Genomic DNA, 17,530 nt, shown 5'->3' with positions numbered 1-17,530 from the left:
AAGCATTCCAGTATATGATAAAAGCATCAATCTGTGATGTCCTTAGGTAGATTCAATGAAAAACTTGAATATGGTGCATCCATTCCATAGGAAGAGCTCTGCAGAGGAGAGAATTGGTTAGCCACTAGAGTAATTATCTCTGGAACATGACAAGCAAGGAGAACAATCTAATGGTTGTGTACTTAAGAAAGAAAATCTACTGGTCAAAAATAAAGAGACCTGGAGTGCCACCTTGCTTTGAAATGTATAAGACTACTGTGAAATTGTCCAAATGGAACAATACCACCTACCCTCTCAACAATGAAACCCTATTGAACTGTTTAAAAGTTGTAAGAAATTGATGAGAGAAGCTTCATCTACTATCAAAGGTTCCTTTAATACCATATTTTCAAATCAAGCACCCCACCCCATAACAAGAAGCATCTGTGAATAGATGTAACCCCAACCATGAAAGCAGTAGAAGTATACCTACTATTATGTTATTTCTGTCCAATCACCAGCCAAGAATGAGGAAACTGAAATCTGACAATGTAGCACATCTGTTTGAAAGTTCCACTGGTCCTGAAATGACCAGTGAATGCCCCCACCCCATGTGACCCTGTATGTGAAGAACAACCTTCCAGCTCATATTAAAAGTGTGGAAGTATGAATAAACTTCTCCTTTGCTTTCATAAGAAACCCGGCCATCACAGCTTCTGCTACCACAGGTTGAAAGCACAGTTCTGCCAAATGGTAAGAGAAGAAGCCAGATGTAATTACCCGAGTGTGAATGCTAAGTGAAAATGGCATGCGAAAGATTCTGGCAAAACAACAAAACACATGGCCAAATGTTAAAACATAAAACTGTAAAACCTGGTTGTAGTGCACAAGACTGAGATAAAACTTTGAAGACATTGGCTGGGATATGAATGTACACCTCTGTGACAAAAACCACCATAGGAAAAGAATAACTCCACTGCAAACTGAGGAAGCTGGAGGAAGCAAACGGGACAAGCAAAATTAATGGCTGGCTGCCAATCACCTTTTTCATTTTAGTACTACAAACAGCCAGGAATAAACAATGCTAAGATAGGAGGTAACTCACTCTATGGTCTCCTGGTGCAGAAGATTGTAGATGGCTTGTGTTCAATGGTTGGATGTAATATGGTCCATGGAGAGTAGCGAGCCAATCAGCATCAAAGGCAATGGAGAAGGAGACATGAAATGAATGACCAATCCACCCAAAAGAATTTGAATGATAAAACAATTTGTGATGAATGTCTCCTATACTGACACAAATCCTCTGTGATAAGACCCCACAGGACCTGCCTCCATAAGGTAGGAACCAATGCAAAAATCTGACTCCATCATGCAGGATGATCCTCACTAATAAGGTCAGAATCACTTGAGTTCCAATGGATCATGTCACCAAAGCAGGATGCCTGGAAATGCATATAGGAGATGCTGTAAACCAGTAATAAACAACCCTAAGATTGGAGGTAACTCACTCTATGGTCTTCCAAAACAGGAAGGAAAACTCTCTCCAAAAGATCCCATCAACAAAACAACCAGGACATGAAGGAGAGAAACAAATAACCAAACTAAAATGAAAACCAGTAAGTGACTAAGATTCGCTGAAGTTTGAACAAGAGAATTAATATAGGCCTCAAACACAGATGTAAAACTGTCGTAAGTGACAGACAAATATAAGGATGCTAAAGCAGTGGAAAGCCAAAGCATGCTAATCCAAGGAATAGAAAGCACGGCAACATCCTCTTTTAACTGATGTGAAAACCCTCTAGCATGCACAGCAATGTTTGCCAAAAATAGAAGGACCAGGTAATCAGATGAACTAGTTTCTTCGTATGAGGAAGATGACGAGTCATCATCCACAGAAACACTCAAAACATGAAAATGTATGCATAAATTGTCCAGTACAAGAAGGTTCTGGAAAAATATCCTAAGTTCTCACCAGTCTGCCTTTGACCTCCTACAAGTCAACTACAGGAGAACAAACATCAGAAATCATGCAAGACTGTATCTCTACATACAAGAAACTGTTTGCCCTCCACATAAGAAAGTAAAACTAAATTCAACTGAAACATTGATACTCAAATGGAGTAGAAGTTGTGGAATGTTATACAAACAGCTCTTCACACATTCAAAAAATATTAATTAATGTGCTTTTAGGAGTTACAGAAGTGGTACTGTAGCTTGATAAGAAATAACACCATCACACAGATGTCAAACCACTTGCACATAAACACACTTCCCACAATAGTGTATGAAGACTTCTATGCAAGGAATTAGTCCAGGATAACTGCACATCCAAATATATAAAAGAAAAATATCTTGCTTTCTGCATTTTATTTCCTGTTAAGGTAAACAATATAATCAAAGTGTAAATAACATTAGAAATAACAAACATTTGTCAAGTCTACCAAAATACTAAATACTATATTAAATATTAAATACTAAAAACAAATAACCCAATCAGTTTGTCACCATCAGTAAACAACCAAAAAATTGTTTTATTTTGTTCTTAATCACATTTAAATACATCATTCCTCTACGGTTGCTCATAGATTTTTAAATATTTGGGTTTTGTATTACATACATGTTACAAGTGATGTAATTTAGCATCTACAAAACATGTAGTTCATAATTACTTACAGAGTTACACCTGAGGACCAAACATCCACTTTAAATCCTGAGAAACACTCCAGACCATTGGCTATTTCTGAGGTTGAAATGCTGGTGAACCTTGGCTAGTATGGCACGTATCATCTTTGGCAAACCTATCTAAAGCCTAAGATAATAAAGATCAGAGTACTTAAAATCGAATCATATGACAAAGAAAAACATCTTAAAACAAATTCCAAAAATTACGCACCATAGATTAGCTTTTACACTTTCAAACCCTGACATCTTGAACACTTACTTGTGTTATACCTCTCATACAATGTAGCCTTGCCTACTTTTCTCTTCCAAAGTCAAACACCAACGCCTCGTCCTTTTACATCTCGTTATCTGTTACATGGTAAAACAAAACACTGACACCTCATCCTTTTACATCTCGTTATCTGTTACATGGTAAAACAAAACGCTGACACCTCGTCCTTTTACATCTCGTTATCTGTTACATGGTAAAACAAAACGCTGACACCTCGTCCTTTTACATCTCGTTATCTGTTACGTGGTAAAACAAAACGCTGACACCTCGTCCTTTTACATCTTGTTATCTGTCACGTGGTAAAACAAAATGCTGACACCTCGTCCTTTTACATCTTGTTATCTGTCACGTGGTAAAACAAAATGCTGACACCTCGTCCTTTTACATCTCATTATCTGTCACGTGGTAAAACAAAACGCTGACACCTCGTCCTTTTACATCTCGTTATCTGTCACGTGGTAAAACAAAACGCTGACACCTCGTCCTTTTACATCTCGTTATCTGTCACGTGGTAAAACAAAACGCTGACACCTCGTCTTTTTACATCTCGTTATCTGTCTCGTGGTAAAACAAAACGCTGACACCTCGTCCTTTTACATCTCGTTATCTGTTACGTGGTAAAACAAAACGCCTCATCCTTTTACATCTCGTTATCTGTTACGTGGTAAAACACCGACACCTTGTCCTTTTACATCTCGTTATCTGTTACGTGGTAAAACACCGACACCTTGTCCTTTTACATCTCGTTATCTGTTACATGGTAAAACACTGATGCCTCGTCCTTTTACATCTCGTTATCTGTTACATGGTAAAACACTGATGCCTCGTCCTTTTACATCTCGTTATCTGTTACATGGTAAAACACTGATGCCTCGTCCTTTTACATCTCGTTATCTGTTACATGGTAAAACACTGATGCCTCGTCCTTTTACATCTCGTTATCTGTTACATGGTAAAACACTGATGCCTTGTCCTTTTACATCTCGTTATCTGTTACATGGTAAAACACTGATGCCTCGATCCTTTTACATCTCGTTATCTGTTACATGGTAAAACACTGATGCCTCGTCCTTTTACATCTCGTTATCTGTTACATGGTAAAACACCGACACCTTGTCCTTTTACATCTCGTTATCTGTTACATGGTAAAACACTGATGCCTCGTCCTTTTACATCTCGTTATCTGTTACATGGTAAAACACCGACACCTTGTCCTTTTACATCTCGTTATCTGTTACATGGTAAAACACCGACACCTCGTCCTTTTACATCTCGTTATCTGTTACATGGTAAAACACTGATGCCTTGTCCTTTTACCTCTTGTTATCTGTTACATGGTGAAACACTGACACCTCGTCCTTTTATATCTCATATCTGTAATACATGGTAAAACACTGATGTCTTATCCTTTTATCTCATGTTATCTGTTACATGGTGAAACACTGACGCCTCGTCCTTTTATATCTCATGCTGTATAATACACAGTAAAACACTGATGTCTTATCCTTTTATATCTCATGCTGTATAATACACAGTAAAACACTGATGTCTTATCCTTTTACATCTCATGCTGTATAATACACAGTAAAACACTGATGTCTTATCCTTTTACATCTCATGCTGTATAATACACAGTAAAACACTGATGTCTTATCCTTTTATATCTCATGCTGTATAATACACAGTAAAACACTGATGTCTTATCCTTTTATATCTCATGCTGTATAATACACAGTAAAACACTGATGTCTTATCCTTTTATATCTTGTTATATATATTACACAGTAAAACACTGATGTCTTATCCTTTTATATCTATGTTATATATATTATAGTTTTTATGTTTGTGTGTTTTCTTTTAGCAAAGCCACATCGAGCTATCTGCTGAGCCCACCGAGGGGAATCAAACCCCTGATTTTAGCATTGTAAATCCATAGACATACCACTGTTCTAGCAGGGGGCATATTAAGTAGTAAAACACTGATATATCTTGTCCTTTTATATCTTGTTATATATATTGCATAGTAAAACACTGATGTCATATCCTTTTACATCTTATATATATATATTACATAGTAAAACACTGACATCTTGGTGGTTTTATACCTTGTTGTAGATACATACTTCATGTAAATTAGTGATGTCTAGCCCTCTTCATGTTTTCTTGCATGTATTACATTTATTAACATTTTCCCAAAATATTACAGAAATGTATATTACATAGTTGCTCTATTAACAAAATCACTAAAACTTAAGCACTTAAAAACTTTAAAGTAAAAATACAAGTTTTATTGCTGTATCCTATAACCAAGTATGATCTCATGTCTCTACATTAAAATCCAACAAACCTCGGCAACTCCAAGATCAGATATTTTTAAAGTTCCACAAGTTGTCAACAGCAGATTTCCTGGTTTAATGTCTTTGTGAATTATTCCTTGACTGTGTAAGTACTCCAAACCATCTAACAACTGACAGAAATACCTATAACAGATATCAACCATATAATATCTGGTACAGTATGCTGCCTCAGCCACAATTTGATATAGAATTATTCTAAAAAATTTTTATCAACAATACATAATATAGAAATTCACTTTACAGCACGTATTTTATCATCAGTATGCATTCTATCATAAACTTATAGTCTTAGCAGCTGCTAAAGTTGTATTCACTGTAACCAACTTAAGCCACTTGTCTTAGTGGCTGCAAAGTAAAATCACTGTCACAGACTCAAACCATTTGTTACATGAAGCACCTGGAAAGGAAAGCATCCCCATTCTTACTGATTGAAATCCTCCATTGTATCAGCACAGGCAAAGAGAAATCCCCCCAACTGCTATGGATTCAAATCTTCTACTGTGTCAGTATTTGCAAGGTGAAAAGTTCCACATCAACTGATTCAACTCTAATTTCACTCAGTTAAACCTTCTTTTAAGTAAAATTATCTGCATTGCTATGAATATAAAACTTTTGTTATTTCACCAGTAGCAAGAGGAAACTAAGTATTGCATATAGTTCCATAGCTTGATGATAAAGACAATCAAATGTTTGTTCAATTGTGTTAAAGTACAAAAGAGAAGCTAAGAAAATACAAACATTCTGAAGAAAGAAAAACTATCCTAATGAAATAAAGATAACATGAACCTAAGCAGACAATGAGTACTTATGATTTAAAACTGTAGTATATCCATATCATAATCTCTTAGTAGCAAGATAAACCTGTTTCACACAATCAACATGACACCTACAGACTGGTAAACCTGTTTCACTCAATCCACAAGACATCTATAGACTGGTAACCAGTTTCAAATAATCAACTCCAGCCAGATACAATAAAAATGATCAAAACTTCACACCCACATAAACCAAACGCTGAAATTTTAAAAACAAAACTTTGACATAAAATGGATAATATAATCTGATTATGACTGATACTTGATAACAGTCACTGTAGCCTTGCAGTGAAACAAAAATATACTGAAATGAATAAACAGGACAGTGGCAACTACTACTCTTTATTTAAAAGGCTATTTTTTTAGCTGAAGTTAAATATAAACAAACATTAGGAAAAGTTCATAAACAAAAGAAAACATTCTACAGAAAGAAAAAAACAATAAAATCACAAGGAGGCATTTAAAAGCATAATAATATTGTATATTAACTAAGACTAGTTACAGACATCTTGACTACTGGTGAATGAGTGTGGTACGAAACCCATGCTATTGATGTCAATGAAAATCAATGATTATTTATGAACAATCTAGAATTCAAGAAAATTCACTACTACACTCGTGTCAGATTAGTACAAGACTTCACCAACAGCGATCCTTAAATGGTATTATTTCATTACCTCAAATATTTGATAGCTGAAGACAATACTACAATTACTTTTTATGTCCATATGTACATATAGGCATCTCAAATACTTTTATCTGGTTATGAAATATTACTAAACTTCATGTAAAGTTGGATGAAGTCATGGAACAATGTAAATGAGCTGATGGGAACTAAACAGCATTTCAATCAATTTCTTTCAGATACAAGTTTTATATCTGGAAGTAACGAACCTTTAAAAAGATGTTCTGTTGAAACTTAAATCAAGCATGTAGTAACAGTTTAATGGACTTTATATCTACAATGTATAATCAAGTTACAGGGGTGGACAAAGAAGTGGTCCCCTTGAAAATGTTGATAATTTGTTATATCTTTTATTAGATAAAAAAATATATACAAAACTATACATGTTTCTAGAAGACACTTGATAATATCTGTTCAAATATGATATTAAATCCTAATTTTAACACAAGCTTTTTGTAAGCACCTGAACTTTTCATAATTTTAGTTACATTTTCACATAAAAATTATTGTGTACCTGCTGTAGTTTCTTATATCTTACTATTCCAAGTATTCTACAAACTCAAACAAGTTTCTATGCAATAATTGAACATAAATGAAACTCAAACAGTTTCACAAGTTAAGTCCACATTCCCTCAGATTTCAATACTGCTTCAAATCGACATGGCATGCTTTCAATGAGTTTGTTCATGAGTGATTGACTTCCATCTTTCTTTGATTACTTCAAAATGTTTAACTTGCAATATTTCATCAACTCTTTCATGACAGGCTTGGTACAATAAAAACATGTGCAAATGTGTAGATGAACTTGTGAGCTGCTTGCACTATAACTTTTGATACAGCACGTGTGTCTTCACAAAATTTGGTAGACTTTTATTAAAGATTACAAGTATTTTGTACAATTTGTAATGAAATATTTTTACTGAAGATCTGTTTGTGAAAACATTGAGACTGTTTTGTTACTAGTCTGAGTGTAGGTGGATTTCTCACTCAAAAATCTCAAATATATGTATAATTTGTAAAGCCTCCTAAATACATTTCAAATTTTTGTTTTCTGTATGAATTTATATTTTATATCACTTCCTATACTCTAACTGTGTAGGGTCTGTCACTTAACCAACATCTTAACCATCATAAATAAATATAAACTATGCTTTTTATGTGCTTGAATGACTACATATTATAACATGAAAATACAAATGTTTATTCTAAATAGCTAGTCTCTTACCACTATATACTTGTTATTTTCATTATAGAAACCTTAAAGTCAGTTGTTGCTGGATATAGGTTGCTATACCTTTTAAAATTTCCTACATAGGGGATATCAAACAAAATTTAAGGTTTTATATAAACAGTTGAATAACCAATGAATCAATAATAACTAAATTGGTGCCATAGAGTTTTACTAAATTTTCTAAGATGTAGTTAGATTTTCAAAAAACTTCAAACAAACTAAAGACACAACCTACCTTCTTGAAATCTTGGTTTAAAAAAATATAGTAGTCTTTTCAGAGGTTAGAAGGGGTAAGAAAATCAATACGAGTAATTCTAAGGTGTTATTCATATATTTAAATGTATATAGGGAACTGTTTTCAAAAATGAAAAGATGAGGTTCTTATTTTATCTACTAATTAGTTAATACTGATATTACTAGTTCCAAATTCATAAGAAAATACACTTAGTATTTTTACATCACAAACATCTAACTTTAAACAATGTTACATTCAACATACATGACTCACTAAAATCTATATTTAAATGTGTTCTTTTAATATTTGCTTTTAAATTAAGAAATTAGCTCATATATAATAATAAAGATTGAATTACAATCAACAATTTGATTCTAAACTTAACACAAGTTCATAAAATTTTGAATGCAAGTCAACAAATGTGATGACATGACCTTTGATCAAAAAGGTTAATTGGTTTAACTCAGCCCATAAATTTTCAATCACCTGATAAAACTATATTTTTATGTTACCTAACGAAAGATACAAGTTCACAACACTTTATATATTTTCACAACACTTTCACTGTATATTTTCCAATAAGGTCTGTGGATGATCTTTTGATCCTAAAATAATCTAGTTGAAACCCCTCCCCACAAACAAATAGTTTCATAACTTCATAATGTATTCTCATTCTAAATCCTCTTTTATTTAAATATAAATTATGAAAGGTATTTACTAAGAATGCAATGTTTCATTTTTGTTAATAACACAATTCAAACATTGTATTCTTAGTAAACACCTTTAATCATTTTTAATGTTTAGTAATAATTACAACAAAATTTAATCACAAGTTGATATGAATTAATGCACTTTTATAAAAAAATGTATTTTACTTTTTTGAGCAATACTAAACTTGTACACACAAAAATATTATATGCAGTACAAATAGTTACGAAACAAAGAGGCCAAGGCTATTTACTGAAACAAAACCTCCAACATTTTTATAGTGTAACAAGCTTTTGTTCACTGTTATATCAAATAATACTTTGAAGCTAAGTCACTTATATAAAGAAATATTTTTCTTCCAGACAACACCTTTTATTCATTATTTTATTCACTTTTGTCAATACCGTATTACACAGAAGCTATTTAATAAGTTCGGAGGTTTACACAAGTTATTTTTAATCCCAATCATACCCCACTGGTGATACACATGAAATATTACACAAGCTCAAATCAATAAGAAAACAAAACAAAACATTTAAAGTCATTTTTCCTTGACTAATGTTATTTTACTTGGAACAACATGAACTGACAATTCATTCAGATTAAAAATCATATTTGTGTAATCTGAAAGATTTCTCATGCAACTAATTTTTTATTAATTTTTAAGAGTATTTTTAACTATAATATGCATAGAATACTCATAAAAATTGACTTACCCGTGAGCTTGCCAAATCATAAAAATTGACTTACCCGTGAGCTTGCCAAATAGGGAACTTCTTTTCTGGACAGCTTTCCAACAGTTCCTGTAGAACTGATACACAGTACTCCATTATCATGTACATTTTCTGTTTCTCTTCGTTATACAAAACATCCACTAGTTTAATCACATTTTTATGATTCAATCTTCTCAACAGTTGGATTTCTCTACAATAATAAGAACCAAAAAATATTCATTTTTATGAATAACAGACAAATGTTACACACACAGTTTAATAATTTTTCTTTTCTAACTTTTGATTTAAACAGGGGGGGACTGCATCATAGCTGAATGTAATAATGTGGGTTGTCATCAGTCTAGATGTGGAAAACTGTTTTGAAAATTAAAATACTTTAAAATATTCTTACATAGCCACAGACTCAATAATAATGTTGTTTGTTTACCATTTAGTATACACAGAAACTTAGGCCTACATTTCTAATGGTAATATCTATTTTCTTTCCATTGTACAAAAAGAAAACAAAATGAATCCATAAAACATGTTCAACAGGTTCACGTTTCTTTTAATTAATGATGCTGCAAGAGAAATAACATATTTAACAACAGAACAGATTGTTTCTAGTATGCATACTTGGGTAGAAAACAACAGTGGTATAATTTTATTGATAAAATGGGCAAAACAAATAATTAAATAAAAACCTGAATAATTACAGACATAACCCCTCAGTTTTTAATTTAATAACATGAATAATACTAATATCTATTTCAGTCTTCATGTCAAGTTTTGATAAAAAATAATAAAAACTTGTCAAAATTGGTAGATCTTCATTTTTAAACACTCAGTATAAAAATACATTTTGTTAATATCAGATTAATACTGAAACATTTTTATGAAATATTAAATTAATGAGAACTGAATTAAAATGGATAAATTTGTTTTGCTAAGTTCACCTATTTCAGCATTTTGTTAGTTGTGATGTTGGCTTCACATGAAGATATAGTTTAAAACAAAGTTGGATTTATACTTGATGGTGACAAAGCTTGTTTTATTTTTGTTAAATCAAGTTTTATTTTTAAATTTGATTTTATTTATGATTACTCAGTTTAGTAGACTTATAAGTTACATTCTCTCATTTCCAGTAGGCCTAGGATCACGTAGGTTTTATTATATCACCTTTCATATAATTTTATATTTTAATATGTGTAACTTATTTTCTCACATGAATTTGAAGTTTGCTAAAAACAATTGACAAGTTTAAAGAATGATAAGGCTCTGGTGAAAATCTCAGAATTAGAAGACAAATATATATTTAACAAGATAAGGGTCATTTTCAGTTAAGACTGGTTGTTTTCAAAGTGTGATGGATGTAGTAAACTAATGTGAACTTGATAAATATTTAAGTGCTGGATTTTTCTTTTGTACATTAACTCAGTTCATTGAGCAGTTATGCAAATCAACATGCATGTTATTTAATTGTAGACACTTAACTATCAAATAATGATAGATATACAACATTAATATACTATTTGATCCCTTGAAATTAGAGAGTGTGACAGGGTTTGTTCAGTTAAACAATAAAGGTATGTAACATTTCAAAATAATCTAATTCAGGGAAATTTTGAACTCGTTTTAAATTTGTATTGCAATTAATCCTATGTAATACAAAACATCTATTTTGTTCTTTCTATAATGCACTGTATGTACATTGTGTCACTTGATAGCTTAACAGTATGGCACTGTATGTACATTGTGTCACTTGATAGCTTAACAGTATGGCACTGTATGTACATTGTGTCACTGGATAGCTTGACAGTATGGCACTGTATGTACATTGTGTCACTGGATAGCTTGACAGTATGGCACTGTATGTACATTGTGTCACTGGATAGCTTAACAGTATGTTTAATAAAAATGCTCAAATGTTTTTTGTACACATTTGACAGTTCTTTTGTCACTATGTTTACTGACACAATTGTAACAGTATTTAACTTTAATTAGGCCATGTTAAATACAGAAATACCTTCAGTTACCTAATTATATTTTTATTCTCAAGAATATTATGCTCTTCATTATCCAACATTCTGTTACGTTTAACTTCTCTACAATAAACAGTTGAGAAACTTTAATCACTCTATTTAACCAATAATTAAAAATTATAAAGATAACAATGAAACTCTGATCAATATAATAGTGTCATACTATAAATGTTCTTCCAGCAAATCATAATAAACATTAAAGTGATGTGTTGTTTTTAGAAAGTAAATTTCTAATTAATTCATAAGTTAAGTAGTTTACCTACAAAAGTAGAAACCTTTTGTGCTATCATTAAATATAGAAAACAGAGGTAAATATAGAAATTACAGGAACATAAGTGCTAAGATATCTATGGTCAAATTAACATAGACAGACATGAGGTTTTCATTACAACAAAGGAAATCATTTGACTGTAGAATTTGTTCATAATAAAAACACAACAGACTTCTCATTAATTCCTCAAGAACACTTATAATTTAAAAACAACAAAAGAGATAAATTTATAAACCTGTCTGTCATGACAGATGGGGTTTTCTTTTTCTCTTACTTAAACTTAGGCCAGAGATACAGAAACAAGGTTCTAATAATAAAAACTTTTATAAAATCCAAACAATCAGAATCAGAAACGGTTCTGCTCAATGTCAACATTTTTGTTCATGTTTCTAAAGCTTAAACTTAATACTGTTTTAAACAACTGTAAAATTGTCTCTTTTACTGTACTGTAAAAGCAAAAAGAAATTGTTTGTTCAGATTGCTCTTAACAAATACATTTCTTTTTACAAAAAGACAAATTACTGTAAAACAAGGAGGCTAAGTACTTAACATTCAACACTTACTGTAGCCAATCTTACAGAAGTGAAAAATATTTTTATCCTTTATCTTAAAGCCTCTGTAGATAGACTCCACTACTTTTGTTGGATTTTTAGTCACTTAAGATTTTAGTTTTTCTCAATAAACAAGGAATATCTTGCTTGAAATTCAAGTCCTTCCTAGGTTGTGGAACCTACTCAATTTTATCAACATTAATACATTATACTTGACCAATCATAAGCCTTCTGAATCAAACTAAAATTTATTTCTTGAAAATCTTTCATTAGAAATGTTTCAATAAATTTAAATGAAAAACTAACCACAATGCTACATGTGGCATTTATGCATATAATGAACAAAGTTAAAAATTCAACAGAAAAGCCAACATTTATTACATTCTCTGTTTGGTCTTTAATTAACAAACCTCTAAAGTTAAAATTTTCCAACACTATTTTCCATAAATAACCAATTCTCCTCACATCTAGCTTTTCCCAGTTCAGTGCTGCCTTATAAATGGAAACTTTTTTGCATGCCAATGAGCTTCAGGGCTCCCTCATCTTGTGTGTTTTCACAAGTTACTGCTGCATTAGTGCATGCCAATGAGCTTCAGGGCTCCCTCATCTTATGTGTTTTCATAAGTTACTGCTGCATTAGTGCATGCCAATGAGCAAACAACAACTTTCAATCAAAAGGAACGTGACATAGCACATCTAGCTCCCTCTATAACGATTGTTCAAACATCACTTCCAGGCTAAGCAAGATAGTAAGGTTTTCCAAAAGTGGAAAGATAAAGTGGGATGTATTAATGAAGGTGATCTATTGAAAATACATCTTCAATGTTGGAAAATGTTAACTTCTGATATAATACATGACCTCTTCTCAAACTTAGCTAGAACCCCATGTTGAAATCATAAAGAAACTGATACCAAACTTAATCTAGGTTAGCTCCTACAAGAATTGCCCAAAGAGAACCCATGGAATACTGTTTCAAGGTTTAGGCTGTCATATAAGCAACATTCATGGGAGACCACACCTCATCTGTACCAAGGTGCACTCTACACCCAGAAAGAAAGTGTTACAAGATCAAGTGGATAATAAAAGTGCAGTCCAAAACAAGTAACAGGTTTTTAGAAGTGCTATACATGCAGCATGGAAAGTGTGCATCAACCATACATGATGGCTCAAACTCTAATCCAAACCCAGGTGGCAGTGGGAATTTGGCTTCCACATAAGAGGAAGGTTCCCGTCATCTCTGCCTCAAGCTCAATGAGGTAGAACAAGAAAGTGAAATCAACCCTTCAACTGAGTGAGGCCATGTGTTGGCTGGTCCTGCACCAACACCACACCAAACCACCTGGGAACTTGAAATTTGAGCAGTGGTGGAATGGGAGAAAGCTGACCAAAGAGTGAATTGTAATACACATACAGAACATGGTCACTCTACTTTCTAATGAATGGAATTAATCACACTCAGGTGGCATCTTCCTGGTCCATCATCCCAGCATCTAGAATGGCATCCTCCTGGTCCTTCATCCCAGCATCTAGAAACTGGTGAGTGACAAGAACTCTTAAGCTCCACTACAAGTAAAGAAAAAAGGGGTAAAAGTAAAAACAGGTATGTCCTGTACAAAATCAAGAAGTGATTGAAGTATCAAACCAGCTGCAATAAGAGAGAGTCCCCACTAGTATAAAGTTGTTACAAGCAAAAACCCAGCAATGTCACATGAAAACATGCGAGTATTATTAAAAGCTTACTGAAAGACAAAACAAACATTATACACATGGGTGTACTGACCCAGAGTAAAATTAGCCATATCAAAGAACATCAGTACATTACCGAAGTAATAAAACATTTCTAAAGCCCTGAATACAGTAATACTCAAAACTACTACCTACACATCTTATGCTTATTATATACCTGAAGGAGAGATTACTGATAGCATTATATGCATTTATTATTCATGCAAAGCAGTCTTTAATGTCAAGTTTACAAAGGCTATAAACTATATCTGACTATACCAATTTGTTTTAAAAACACACATGTACCAGCTATTTAACAATGTAGTGAGAATGATGTACACTAGAAGTATAATTCACTTCTTCAATTTATTAAAATCGTGTTTCTTTTCACCATTAATAATTGATGTAATCAAACTTATTTTGAAAATGTTGTTTAATACAACTGAACCAAAGTCCTAAAATGTTATTTAAATTTTCATGTGCAACACAATAACTTTAGTTTTTTTAGAGTAACAGTTTAAAATCACTTTAATTAAACAGAACTATGAGTTAAATATAATTTCTATTATCAGTGATGTCGAGAAAGCCCACTTGTAGAAAAATATATATGTAAAATATTTTCTCAACCCAAAATAGCCATTTTTACATATATATAATTTCTATTAGCTTCTTGTACTATAATTCATGTGTGTTTTATTTTTCCCCCAGGAATGAGTCTCTCCAAAATAAATTGGGTTATATTCTCCCCACAGTCTGGTGTTCAAAATGTGTTTTTTGTTCTGCATTTTTAATAAAAACATCTGTTCTCATCAAGGTTTAAATAAACACTACATTGGTTCTATATTACATTTCTTATAAATAATATACTTGCTAGAAAAGTTTTTCAGTAGTAAGAGGGTGTTTACCTTGTTTTAATTATTTTAAGATACAGGACAACCTTATTTATGTGTGTATATAAATAAATAACAGGAAGCTGTTTGGACGAATTTACCATGTTAATATGTGCTCCACCTGTCAACTAAAATATAGGGGGTAACATTCACATAAAAATCAGAAATGGAACAGCATTTCAAAAAACAACTTCACCACTGGCCAGTAAAACAGTGATTTTTTAGTTTTGTTACCTCTTCAGAAATGCATACATACAGATAGATATGACAAGAATATAAGCAGACAAAACTTAATACCAACAAAAATCATGCTGTTATTCACAATATGTATTTTTATTCTCAAAATAAAATTATGTCTACTAATTTTCTTGTCATAACAGTACTGTTCATCATGAGGTTTTGCAATTTATTTACCCCTACAGAAAAAAATAACACACTTGGAAAATTATTTCACTATATTCTTAAATTTTTGTCAGACATATTGTAAAACAGGTTCAAACTCAATGTAATTTATAAAAAAAATCATAATTCTATAGTACTTTGTATGCACTTTCTTACCTCAGCATAACAACTAGACTGATGAACATATTTCACAATAGTACTTGTTCACAATATTATGACAGATCACTTTAAGTTCATTACTAAAACATTTTCTAAGTTTTTGTGAAAATTTACAGAATGCTCTGTTATAGTACTGGTAATTAATACACACAAAAATATTTTTTTCAAACATGAGATAATCAATTATTATACAACATACAAAATCACATTAACCGTAAAACTAAAAACATAATAGACAAAATAAGTCATACATGACAGATATATCTTAGTACAGTTAAGAACAGTGAAAACTGAATTAAGCACTCTCCAGTTATTATAATAAATAGTAAACTATTCAGTATTTATCTTACTATCTTATTGTACACAAGATTTGTCTAAGCATGAAGAAGATTTGGTAAGAGTTTGAAACAGAGCATATGATAATGTCCAATCACAAGATTCTTATAAATGTTAGATCGTAATATAAATACATGTAAAAGTGATAGCCTGTTGTCTAATTCTTACTTACCTCTGAACATTTTGCTCGCCATTAGGAATTTTTCGAAGTTTTCGTTTTTTCAAAATTTTAACTGCTCGGCGACAAAGTGTTTCCGAGTCCAACATTTCTTTTACTTTTCCATAAGACCCTTCACCTAAAACATCTCCCATTACATATTTTCCTATCATTTTAGCTTTCTTTTTTCTGGCCTGATAAATTATTTCTTTAGAATTCACTCGATGAAAAACCAGTGGTCCATCATCGTCATTCAACCAGGAATCTATGGCCAAAGTTTCCATTTCGTCATCATCTTCAAATAGCATGGGAAAAGCCGGTCCGTCGACTTGCACAACTTCTTCTTCAGAATTCGCCATTACTATAGAAATTTTTGAAATCAAACTTGAAGAGTAATATCTACGTATTACATCTACAAAAACAAATTGAAAATCTTTACACCACACTTCTCTTCCAGCGAGATACCCTCCATGATGCTCAGCTGAGCACCCCCGGTTAATCTCGGTCACACCAACTACGAGTACTAAATATAATTTAAAGCAGATGAGTACTGTAACAAATTATATAACTTTAGTATATATTGTCATGTGCAAAAATAAACAAATTGCAATATCCGCTAGGTCCATTGTAGAGGTCTAATACTGAATTTTAACGTTACAAGATCTCAAGCCTACCGTTGAGCCCTTAGAGGTGAAATTAAGCTTTAGAATATTATTAATCGTAAAAAAAAAAAAATAATAATTGTTTTCTTTTTAATTATATGTCACATAGGAGTTTCTAAGCTTTTAAATATTTTACATTTTTATACTGAATACATAAATAACATTGCTAATAATTTGTATCATATGCCAATACTGGTTTGTTTGTTTGTTTTTTGCGGCAGGTCAGTAATAAGTTTACTGACTTATAATGCTAAAATCCAGGGCGCGATTCATTGCATTTGACAGAGTGAAGATAGTCCATTACGTGGCATTGTTTAAAAAACAAAACTGTTTATTTGTACTGCATATTCGGGCAAAGCTACACAAACGTTACCTGCTCTAACCGTTCCCATTCTTATATTTGGACTTATTTGTTTATTAATTTGAAGTTAAGCACAAAACTACACAACAGGTTCCCTGTGCTATGTCTGGCATAGGTATCCGCAACCCCATTTCTGGCATTGTATTTTTGCTTTTTCTTAAATGATTGACTAGAAGAAATCAACTTATCAAAACACTCACCGCCAACTCTTGGGATACTGGTAATCTGAGGGTCGCGAGTTCTAATCCCCGTCGCACCAAACATGCTCGCCCTTTCAGCCGTGGAGGCGTATAATGT

General features: G+C 32.3%; 1 pseudogene across 1 annotated transcript in view; it reads right to left on the bottom strand.

Annotated features, from left to right (window-relative positions):
* The window catches only part of LOC143248501 (serine/threonine-protein kinase STK11-like), a 34,512-nt pseudogene extending 17,616 nt beyond the window's left edge, over positions 1–16,896 (bottom strand). Inside the window, exons 1-4 of the transcript XR_013027014.1 lie at positions 16,226–16,896; positions 9,714–9,887; positions 5,280–5,412; positions 2,653–2,788 (exon numbers count right to left, since the gene is read on the bottom strand). The product of XR_013027014.1 is annotated as a serine/threonine-protein kinase STK11-like (transcript). The remainder of the gene's footprint in view (positions 1–2,652; positions 2,789–5,279; positions 5,413–9,713; positions 9,888–16,225) is intronic.
* Positions 16,897–17,530: the final 634 nt, after the last annotated feature.

The sequence above is a fragment of the Tachypleus tridentatus genome, chromosome 4, assembly GCF_004210375.1.
Source record: "Tachypleus tridentatus isolate NWPU-2018 chromosome 4, ASM421037v1, whole genome shotgun sequence".
NCBI lineage: Eukaryota > Metazoa > Arthropoda > Merostomata > Xiphosura > Limulidae > Tachypleus > Tachypleus tridentatus.
This window is presented reverse-complemented; position numbering and strand designations above follow the sequence as displayed.